We start from the raw sequence: 12,367 nt of genomic DNA, 5'->3' as shown, positions 1-12,367 counted from the left end.
ATCAAACCACCTTTGTGTTTACAGCGTGAAAAAACAACAAGAAAACACACCCAAATGATGGCCACTCTTTGGAAACATACAAAAAGAAACAAAACATATCGTCAATTAATTATTGTGAGAGGAGCGAGTGATCTCACCAATAAAAAACAAAAAGTAGGCTAAGCTTGATCGACGTCCTTGTTTGAAATTGTAAGGATTATGATTTAACGGCTATAAAATAAATATTAATTTTACACAGATCTAAGGGTGGAATGGGGCGGTCTTTAGTACAAAAAATATTTAAAAAATCCCAAATAGGCCATTTTGTTTATGCAAAAACGGTTGAAAACTAATTATTTCTATTGTCGATTGCATTCATAAATATCTATATTTGACAATAACACATTTCCATTAAAAATAGGCAGTAAAAACACGATTTTATTTTTCGAACGTCGAGCTTTCAGATGACAGATAATGCATGCAGCCAATAAAAATACACAACCTGAGCCTTAACCCCGCCTTAATAGTAACGCCGACCAATGAACGACCAGATTGGGCATCGTATGCATGAAAATCTGGTACATGGCAGATCTCAGAACAGCCTTGTGTCGCCGCACATCCGTCAGCTAAAGCGGTGTCTGAATAATCAAACTGCTTCCAAGTCAGCGATTTAACAGGTTACTCCAGCCGACAGCTGCGGAGAGCGGGGGTGAGTTAAGGAGATCTAAGGGGCGCATTCCGAACGGGGACGTTAAACAGCCGAGGAAGTTAAGCGCACCTTCGGAGTAACCCTGAGATTCCGCCATTCGGCTCCGACCTCCGACCTCCGACCTCCGACCTCCGACCTCCGACACAAAGTGAGTACCGACACAGTGCGTGGAGCAATAAACGTGTGTCCACAATGACCACGCCGAGCAAGACAACGACGCAGCGCTGGTGGGAATTTTATGAATGAACAACAAGGAAGACAAGCGCGACTAATCTCACGATGACGTAGCAACTCTCGACATGAGTGTGTTCTATGAAGTAGCAGCGAACATCTGTTGTAGTCCTAATGTATCCTAATTACAGTAAATGTACTGGAATTAGCGAGAAGTACAACAAACTACACCAAAGCGTATTCTGATATTAGCATAGCTTTATAAATGGCATGCTGGTCGAGGTTTACTAACATATACGCGAAGCATAATGTCAAATTTCCTTGTGATACAAACCTTGAACTTCCTCCACACACACACACACACACACACACCCGATACGCGCGCACACGCACGCACACACGCACACACACGGAGCGCCTACTTCCCAGGAAGTTCAGCGTGTCGTGTCGCTTGGCGAGGCGAGATACGGAGCCAAGCCTCAGACATTGGGAGACCCAGCACTTGGTCAGCTCCCATCATGTCCCAACTCATAATGTAATAACAGCTCAGAATGTAATAACAGTTCATAATGTAATAACAGCTCGTAATGTAATAAAAGTTCATACTGTAATAACAGCTCATAATGTATTAACGGCTCATAATGTAATAACTTAAATAACTTAAAACAACTTAAAATAACTTAATAACTTAAAATAGCATCTCATAATGTAATAACAGCTCATAATGTAATAACAGTTCATAATGTAATAACAGCTCGTAATGTAATAACAGCTCATAATGTAATAACTTAAATGTAATAAAAGTTCATACTGTAATAACAGCTCATAATGTATTAACGGCTCATAATGTAATAACTTAAATAACTTAAAACAACTTAAAATAACTTAATAACTTAAAATAGCATCTCATAATGTAATAACAGCTCATAATGTAATAACAGTTCATAATGTAATAACAGCTCGTAATGTAATAACAGCTCATAATGTAATAACTTAAATGTAATACAAGTTCATAATGTAATAACTTAAATGTAATAACAGTTCATAATGTAACAACAGCTCATAATGTAATAACTTAAATGTAATACAAGTTCATAATGTCATAACTTAAATGTAATAACAGTTCATAATGTAATAACAGCTCATAATGTAATAACAGCTCGTAATGTAATAACAGCTCATAATGTAATAACTTAAATGTAATAAAAGTTCATACTGTAATAACAGCTCATAATGTATTAACGGCTCATAATGTAATAACCGAAATGGAATACATGTTCATAATGTAATAACAGCTCGTAATGTAATAGCATCTCATAATGTAATAACAGCTCATAATGTAATAGCATCTCATAATGTAATAGCATCTCATAATGTAATAATGGCTCATAATGTAATAGCTTAAATGTAATACATGTTCATAATGTAATAGCATCTCATAATGTAATAACAGCTCATAATGTAATAACAGCTTGTAATGTAATAACAGCTCATAATGTAATAGCATCTCATAATGTAATAACAGCTCATAATGTAATAGCATCTCATAATGTAATAGCATCTCATAATGTAATAACGGCTCATAATATAATAACTTAAATGTAATACATGTTCATAATGTAATAACAGCTCATAATGTAATAGCATCTCATAATGTAATAACAGCTCATAATGTAATAACAGCTCATAATGTAATAGCATCTCATAATGTAATAACAGCTCATAATGTAATAGCATCTCATAATGTAATAGCATCTCATAATGTAATAACTTAAATGTAATACAAGTTCATAATGTAATAACAGCTCGTAATGCAATAACAGCTCATAATGTAATAGCATCTCATAATGTAACAATGGCTTATACTGTGAGGAAAGTGTTGTTTTTAACCTTTGCTATTCCTGCAGGGTTGAAGGACATGCTTTCAACTCTTTGATTTTCTGTCTGTACGTAAGCAAAATCACACAATTTCTGCAAAATGTGGTGAAGCATGAAGCCCATAACGGCCACACCTGCACACAGACCACAAGAACAGACAGAGGTGTGTGTCTGACTATGATTTGTTCATCGGTGGCACTGCAGTAATGGGGTGGATTAGGAACGAGGGAGGGGGTCGTCCAAGTCGTTTAAGAGCATTTTCTTTGTTTACTATTGCTACAATAAATGCAGGAAAGAATAACTTAATTACATTATAAGCTGTTATTACTTCATGAGCTGCTACAGTTCTTCACACTTTTAATTTATATTTATATATGCGAAATGATACAGGAAACATTTCCCTTTGAACCATTACTGTATTTCTTGAGGTTATGCATGAGTCAATGTCACGCAACGTATTGAAATAACTTTGTCCAGTATGAATGCCTTCCAGCTCATTTGATAGTCAGAGGTCAGTAGTAATAGGAATTAAAATGCTTATTTTGCCTTGGTGTATTTGTTCCCTTCAACAGAGTCCTGTGTTGTTAAAGCACACATAAAAGCAGCACTGCAAGGCTCAGGAGCAGCTTCGTTCCCTTGCAGCGATGCTCTCGTTTCGCCTGCCTCCGTGGAACCTGGGACTCGTAATGGGTGCTCTGTGCTTGTTCCACTGCTGCTGTTATTGTTACCACATCAAAGCTATTTGATTCCATTCTTGTGTACAAATCTCCTTGTTTTGCTTTAGTAAAGATTTTGGATTCATTTTTTGTATAACTCCTGAATCTTGGAAGATCTGTCTGTCTTTTTTTTTTTCTCCCTTTCTTCATTCCTTCTTCCAAATGCTACGGGTAGCTTCATTAGTTTGAAGCCTCGCTGGCCACTTTCCTGCAAGGTGCAGTGTTTGCATCTAGTGCCATACTTCATTGTTCCTTTCTGGTCTCTTAATATCGTTTTGTAGGTTTGGCTGCGACAAACAGAGACAGCAATACGAGGATGATCAACCTTTTTCCTTGAATTTGAATGCCAGTGAGTGGAATCACTGACAATTCTATGTTTAAACTCCGAAACCTCAATGGTTTTTCTGCATTTCTCAGCAGTTGTTAATCTTCTCACTGAGATTGACCAAATGCATTTTTTAAATTCTTGCTTAGAAACTGGTTTGTTTTGGTCTGTGTATTACATAGAGAGGAAGAGTCTATCCGGAGACTTAATATTTTAAGCTCATTAGTCTAGACTACGTGAGTCAACAGCTCAGCATCCTGACAAGTGTGGGGTGGCATCATTATCCTCTCACTTGAAAACAGATGTTTGTTTCATGGGCATTCATGCAAGGGGCTCGGACGAGGAAGATTTTGCCCCGTGTTGGTTGTCCGGACAGGTGTCCCTTTTCTGCGGCTCAGCATAGCTCACATTCCCACGGTTTTGTTCGTGGTATGGCGGGTCACTGGGATGAAGGAATGGCTGTGTGGGAAACGAGAATGCAGTACATGCAAGGTTCAAGTCCCAGATATCATCAGAGCAACCTGCAGATTTGGAGCAGAATACCTCCCCTTATTGCAACAGCCTGGAGTGCGTTGTTGAGAAACCTGTCAGTGTCCCATTCAGAGCTGGAGATTGAGGAGAGACTTGGCTTCCATTCCTGTTTGGCAGCAGTCATGTTGTTCCTGGGGCTTAGGTGCGTGAAGAATATAGAGATTTCAATCTCAAAACAGCTCTCGTCATTGTCACTTGATTGTTTTTCGAAATATTTTGTTCCTTTTAGGAATGCGATCTTTCTTGCATCGGGTTGAAGCGAAAGCAACAATGTAAAGTAAAGAGAGCATGCCAGATAGTTTTTAGCCCCGCTGAATTGTGACTGTTTACACAGCACTAGCTTGAAGTAAGCGCCCTGCACCTTCATCTGCCGTTTTGTGGTGAACCTCCTATACTACTAGCCATCGCTAAACTTGGCATATGAAATATGAAACGAGTAATAGGTTAACAAGCAGATGTATCTAATACTGTATCTATGCTATATCCTTTAGGTTTTAGATGTTTTATTTTATTTAATGATTATACTTGAGCAGCTAAAACGTGATAAAACTATAAAAGGCAAACGTCCTGGAACTAGAGGATCAAATTGGCCATCAATATCCGTCTATCCGTCTATCCGTCTATCCGTCCATCTGTCTGTCTTGCATAATCACAATCTTACTCCATGCTATCACTGATCTCTGAGCCCACAGTGGACTTGTGAGCTTTGTGCTGATGTTAGATGAGGAGATTAAAGCGATGTCTTAGCCAGGGGTCTCGCGTTGATTTGCCCTTTGCTTGGCCTGCAGAGGTGTAGGGTTTCCCTCGACACAGTCTGAGACTCTGCAGCGCTGTTCAGGAATGAGTCCAGCCAGCAGACCCCTGCATTGGTTTTAGAAGTTTCCACATCCAATGCTGGGCTCTCTGTGCAGATATGCTGCTGTGAAGAAAGCGGAGGCGGATCTTAATCTTACAAATTCTGTGTTTGTTTTTCTGTAAGTCCAGGTTTAAAAAGTAATATACTACGACTACTGTACATTCAGCTTGTCCCGTGAGGGGTCGCCACAGTAAATCAACCTTCTCCACTTCACCCTGTCCTTTGCATCGTCCTCCCCAACACCAGCCACTCTCATGTCCTCCCTCACTACGTCCATGTATCTTCTCCTGGGTTGACCTCTAGCCCTGTTCCCTGGCAGTTCCATCCTCAGCATCCTTCTACCGATATAGTCCCCGTCTCTCCTCTGGACATGTCCAAACCATCAAAGTCTGGTCTCTCTGACCTTGTCTCCAAAACGTCTAACCTTCACTGTCCCTCTGATTGTCTCATCTCTAATCCTATCCAACCTGGCCACTCCCAAGGAGAACCTCAGCATCTTCAATCTCTGCTACTTCTAGCTCCGCCTCCTGCCTTTTCCTCAGAGCTAAAATGCAGCCTCATAGGCAACACGGTTAGCAGGAGCTAGCGTAGCACAGCAAATGTCTCCCTTGAGCCGGTCCCAAGCCCAGATAAATGCAGTGGGTTACAGCAGGAATGGAATCCAGTGTAATACTCTTCCAGACTCAACCTTAAATATAAAAACTAAAATATTTATTTTATAGAAATTGCTGCACGGTCATGTGCAAGTGGAGACAACCTGTGAGACAATCACAGCTTGTATCCAAGTTGCTAGTGCTGAGTGAAGCCTATAGCTTTAGATGGGGAGGCAGTGGGTTCACTTGCCTCACGTCAAACCTATTTGTTAAACCTCGTTTCATTTATGAGGGTTTTCCATGCGCACCCCTTCCTAGTATTAATATGCCCTCCCTTAATGAAGTACATTCGTTGGCTTCAACAGAACCAGACTAGGCCCAAGTGTAGAGGGTTTGTGTGTTTGTTGTTGGCATAGTAACGGTTGCTCTCCAGATGTGATCTCAAGTATGCAAGCAAGTACTGTACACCATATTCAAAGATAAGGAGCAGGAAAGGTTGTACTTACCATTTTTGCTACGTGACCTCAAAGTTCCAAGTTTAAACTCGCAGGATCCATGTCCTGGTGCTATATTAGTGAACCCCGAGTGTGCACTATTCATGACGCCTGTGTTGATATTTGGAGACCAGAGGGATCTTGGTTACCACTGGTCCTTTGACTTTGTTTACTCCTTCATATTAATCTGAGAAGATGTAAGCAACAGTAACCTGACCATGCATTCACTGATCCTGAGTCAGTACTCGGTGAGATACAGTTATGTTAAAATCATGTTTGCCAGTTGCGTCTTTCTGTTGATCTGAGAGACCTTGCTGACAGGAAGTTACAGGAACACAAACTCTTCTTCCAGAAACTCCAAGATTTAAATTGTAAGGTCACAATAATAAATAGCTCGGTCCATAGGAACTTGGTTTTGAGACCGGAGGGGGGCTGGTTCTAAACCAACTTAAAACCAGACCGGTGTGGTCTTTATGAACCAAGATGCATGGAGTCTGGACTGTCCTTGAGGACCTTTTGTTGATGTCAAGATACTTCCGAGAATAAGCAGGTTCCACCGAGACTTGAACTCGGATTACTGGATTCAGAGTCCAGAGTGCTGACCATTACACCATGGAACCATATAAGTTCTGTCACAAACAGTGGTCCAGGAATGTGTGGTAATTCTTTGAATACAGAAAGGTAGTTCAGGCTTTCTTCAATTGTTTTGGCCTTGGACCTCCCTCAATAATACATTTATCTCTGGAGCAAACATTGACAACAGTTGTTCAGTTGTTCAGCTCTGGAATTTTTTAATCACGGACGTCATTGAGGTTTCATTTCGTTTTGTGAATAAATGCTTGCATTCGTCCAATAGAACTTTTGTTGATGTCAAGAGACTTTTAAGAATGAACAGGTCCCACCAAGACTTGAACTCGGATCACTGGATTCAGAGTCCAGAGTGCTGACCATTACACCATGGAACCATATACTGTCTGCCACAAACAGTGATCCTGGAATGTGTGGTAATTCTTGGAATACTATTTCCCTTGTGAATGACAAATAATTTCAAGAACTTTTGTAGGTAGAAACCACTGTATTGTCAGCACTTAGCATGAAGGGTAGCAGAAACTGCTCCCAACCTCCATTTCATGTTGTTTTGTTTCAGAATGTGTTGTTAGTTTTTTATGCATATGTTTGTGTTTGCTTTCTTTATATTCAGGGTTGATTTAACATTGCACATAAAAAAGGTAGTTCAGGCTTTCTTTAATTGTTCTGGCCTTGGACCTCCCTCAATAATACATTTATCTCTGGAGCAAACATTGACAACAGTTGTTCAGTTTTGGTATTTTTGATCACGGTCATCACTGAAGTTTCAATATGATGGACCTTTTGTTGATGTCAAGAGACTTTTGAGAATAAAAACAGGTTCCACCGAGACTGGAACTCAGATTACTGGATTCAGAGCCCAGAATGCTGACCATTACACCACGGAACCGTGTGGTTCCTATCTCCAACAGTGGTCCAGGAATGTGTGGTAATTCTCGGAATACAGAAAAGGTAGATCAGGCTTTCTTTTATTGTTTGTTACTTTTACTGTCATAGTGCGCATCCTGAATGCTGCTGAGGTGCCCTTGAGCAAGGCACCAACGCCCCAGAAGTTGCTTCTCTGGTGCTGCTACGGGGCTGTCCCTCTTTCACGCTGCAATCTTCCCTCTGTGTGTGTGTGTGTGTGCGTGAGTGAAAAAAGTAATTTCCCCAAGAGGGATTAATGAAGGAATGTTTCTTCTAAATGATGTAAGCATGGGACAGAGATGGAATCAGAGGGACGTGGCGATGGGTGGGGCCACGCAGAGACCTTGGCCCTTCTAAATAATGCAGATTAGTCCAAGAGGATTTTCTTTTGCTTTCCCCCCCCCCCCTTTACAGGGTTTTACAGGGTAAATCCCCCCTTTGTGTGTAAGACATCTCAAGCAGTGTCAGCTGTACAGCTCTGTACACTTGTTGCTGTGTCAACCCCCATCCCCCACTGACCCGGGGGGGGGGGGGGGGGGTCGCTGCCCTATAATCTGCCTCTAAACTATGCTCCATAACACGTGAATGGTTAATCAGCAAATGTGTGTAAATGCCTTTTTTTTTTTTCTCTCTAAACTTGAAAGCATGATTTCAAGCTTCTGTGTGTGCGTTTGTGTCCGCACAACACACAGTCACTCCACTTGCCCATTCGGTCTGTTGTTCCCTTGTTGCTCATTTGGTGCAATTACACCAATTTAACTGTGAATAGCCCCTCGCAACAGCCCATTAGAAGCATTAACTGTGCATTCATTGCTCTTTCATGGCCGTTCCCCACTTGATTACACTAAATAATCTAGATAATGGAGGATAAGGGGAACAGGTTGAACGACACATATGTTGCAGTATAAATGGTACATAATAAAACATCTTAAGAAGCAGAACTAGGATGAGCTAAGCACATATGTAATAAAGAACTTCCGCACGTTGCACACAATCTAACAGTGCAGACATTTCTGGTAGGGTTTGGGTGAGATTGTGTAAATGCTTGAAAGATGTAATAATTCTGCATTCTTCCTTTAAAAAAAAAAGAGGTGAATCTGAGCAGATAAGACCATAACAGACATTCCACAGCAGCCACTTTGACTTCTGAAACCGCCATGATTCAAAATCACACATACACAACCAAATACTTTACTAATACAAAACTAAGCACTTTTTGGGAACACAGCTTACAAGTCAGCTGTGAGAAGGTTGGAGTGTCTTTATCAGATATTGAAAGCAGGATTCTTGATTCTGTCCAAAGACTTGGCCCTACTTTAGTCATACTAAGACAGGTGTGGGAAAACCTTTTGACTCGTGGGCCACAATGGGTTCTGAAATTTGATAGAGGGGCCGGGTAAGGAACAGATGGATGGAGTGTTTGTGTGAACTAATATAAATGACGTGTAAAAGCCGTTACATTAAAGGATTTGGCCTTTTCCAGGTAGCATTACAAGGGAAAAAAAAGGTAAAATGAATGAGGTTTATAATAAAATTTTATTTCATTATATTATTTGGACAAGTTCAGCGGGCCGTATTATAAAGCCTAACGGGCCGTATATGGCCCCCGAGCCATAGTTTTCCCATGTCTGTACTAAGATGTTCCATCATTCTAACATCATTCTGCTTTAATTCACTAATTTAAATGGAATTGAGATTGTAGCATTGAAAATACCAGGTGTTTCCATCACAATAATTATCTTGGATTAGCTCTATGCTATTTAAATGTCTCTGTATGTAATGATAATGTAGCAGTAAACTAACATGAACAATACCAGTGCCCCAAACCTGACACAGATTTCCCTGTCCATGTTGCTTTAAGATGTAGCCTAATGAGCTTTACCGAACGACGGGATACGATTTTAATGCTAATATTGGTGTCTCTCTGCTTCACTGGGTGGAATACACATTTCCCACAACACATGCTGCCACATAGTTTTGTAGTTGCCAGGTTGTGCCAGAGTGGGCGTAAAATTACCTAATTTGAGCCTAACATTGATGCAGTTTATTTCAAAGGCACGCTAGAACTGAAACATCTGTAATCGTCCTCGGCTCATGTCGTAGGCTTGTTTCAAAGGACGGCTCTCTCTGCTGACTTACTCTTTGGGCCACCACTAATTGCTAAGTGACTTTACAGGAATGCCTTTGAGTGGAGATTTTTGGCTCTGGTAACAGAAATGAAAGCATGATATTTATATTTTTTGCTTTGAGCGGTCGATAACACAGACCTTCTGGATTTCCTGCAACAATTTGCTGGCGACTGCAGCATCACGCAGCTCATCGCGTCGCCGTGGATTTGAATAGACTTTGAATAGATGAACTTTACAGGGCGGTGCTGCGGTTCGGTCCGCAGTCACTGCGAGAGTTTGTTTATGGTTCATAGTTCAGTTTGCTAAAATATTTTAGCAGAGTTTTTATCGATTGACTCATTTTTAGGAACTCAAAGCCTACAGCAGGTGTGATGTAATAGCTCGTCAATATTTATAAAAAAAAAATACCTATAAAGGTATAGTAAATATAAATTACTGTTGAAAGAATCAGCCATTGATATTTAATAACATAAGGAACTATGAAGGGGTCGTCACGTTATTACATAATAACAACCAAGACACTCTCTCAGCTGATTGGAAGCTCTCATGCTTTTTCTAGCCTCCCACTTTTCTCTTACTTTCTGGTTTGCAGCACCTTATCGAGACAAAGCGGCTCTTTTTTCTGAAATCTTACTATCAGCAGCTGGATGCTAATCTGACTGACCACCAGCAGCCTCTGTCACGGTCTGGGAAAGGCATCTATACGTAGAGAGAAGATCCGGGATAGATGGCAAAGGAGGAGTGGGGAGGGGTGGCATGGAGGGTGATGACTGGGGCGTTTGGCATTCAGGGAACAGAGGAGTATTGTGTGTCAGCGGGCCATTGTGGAATTGAGTGCTTCTTTAGAGAACTTGTGGCCGTGATCTGGTAGGCGTATACTCACCAAGCGTACACGACAAAGCAACAACATACACACTGGTTTGCAAACTCAGATCTGCAGGTGGAGGTTATTAACAAAAGCATCATGTTGAAGTGGCCTCTTCTTTCTCGTCATCGGTGTTTTGGTACCTTCCAGTTCTTGAGCTATTCTAACAGCTTTTAATGACATAAAGACCATAAGGGATCTAACGCAGATGTTACTGGTTCCACTGGCTATTTTGCTTTATAGATGATAAATGTCTGTGGAAAGAGCTGTGCAATATGACCACTTATTCTTATTTCCCTCCTAGTTTTAAACGCGTTTTCTAAATGTTTAATGTTGTCTGATTTTTGTTTGTTTGTTTGTTTAAATTATTGAATTATGTATATTATGCAGCAGAAATAATTATTTTTAGATCGCGGGTACAAGTGGCTGAAATGAGCTTCCTCCGTAGGGTGGCTGGGCTCTCCCTTAGAATCGGGTGAGAAGCTCGACCATCCGGGAGGAGCTCGGAGTAAAGCCGCTGCTCCTCCGCGTTGAGGAGCCAGATGAGGTGGCTAGGGCATCTACCGGTATTTAGGATGCCTCCTCCCTGGGGAGGTGTTCAGGGCACGTCCCACCGGGAGGAAACGACGGGGAAGACCCAGGACATGCTGGAGAGACGATGTCTCTCGGCTGGCCTGGGAACGCCTCGGGATCCCCCCGAAAGAACTGGAAGAAGTGGCCGGGGAGAGGGAAGTCTGGGCTTCCCTGCTTGGGCTGCTGCCCCCGTGACCCGACCCCGGATAAGCGGCTGAAAATGGATGGATGGATGGATGGAGTCATCACAATGTCCAGAGACATTGCAGAAGAAGAAGAAGAAAGATGACTAGAGATTGATTGAGGATTGCAGTAGTGGCAATGTGGCATAGAATCAGAGGAGTTGAAATCTCACTAAACACTGCACCAAAGCAGAAACAGAAGGTCTGCTGCACCAGATGACTTAATAATGGCTCTCATCTAATCTGTAGCGCTTAGCACCGTCCACATTTCACTCCAGACTAACAGAGCAGCAGGAGATTCTGCTGAGTAGCACAAATTCAGCCCAGAGGGAGGAACTAATAAAACCGTGAGAGCAACTTCTTGGGCTGCTTCTTGGGCTGCAGTGTTGATTGAACACCAGTGACATGTTCCCTGGTAAGCTTTTCCCCTGTATGCTGTTGTTGTTGCTGCTTGTTGGTTTTGACCAGATTATTGATCTTGCTGTTAAATCGTACCTATAATGTTAATATTAGTCGATGCTCCTAGAAAAGTTAGACGTCTTGAGAGAGATTTCTTTTTTTTTTATAAACACGTACTGGTTATTGTTGCTCATTACTTTGTGGCTTGTGAAGTTGGGCGTACACTTCCTGTGTCCTCCTGTCAGAAAAGACGATCTTCCCAACAACAAGGATTTAACAGGCTTTAACAAGGGAAGCTTGGCAAACACTAAATGCTTCAACAAATGGATGTGTCTAAGCAACATTCACAGAAATGCTCTTTTGCTTCGCTCCTATGGTGAGTCTGTGTGTGTGTATTCTGCACTCCTGGGTATATTTGCTCAGTGGGTGTGTTCAGGGTCAGATTGTTACTTTATAGGAGCCCAAACAGTGGC

This window comes from Brachionichthys hirsutus, chromosome 14, assembly GCF_040956055.1.
Source record: "Brachionichthys hirsutus isolate HB-005 chromosome 14, CSIRO-AGI_Bhir_v1, whole genome shotgun sequence".
Classification (NCBI taxonomy): domain Eukaryota; kingdom Metazoa; phylum Chordata; class Actinopteri; order Lophiiformes; family Brachionichthyidae; genus Brachionichthys; species Brachionichthys hirsutus.
The sequence above is the reverse complement of the archived record's forward strand: the minus strand, read 5'-3'. Positions refer to the sequence as shown.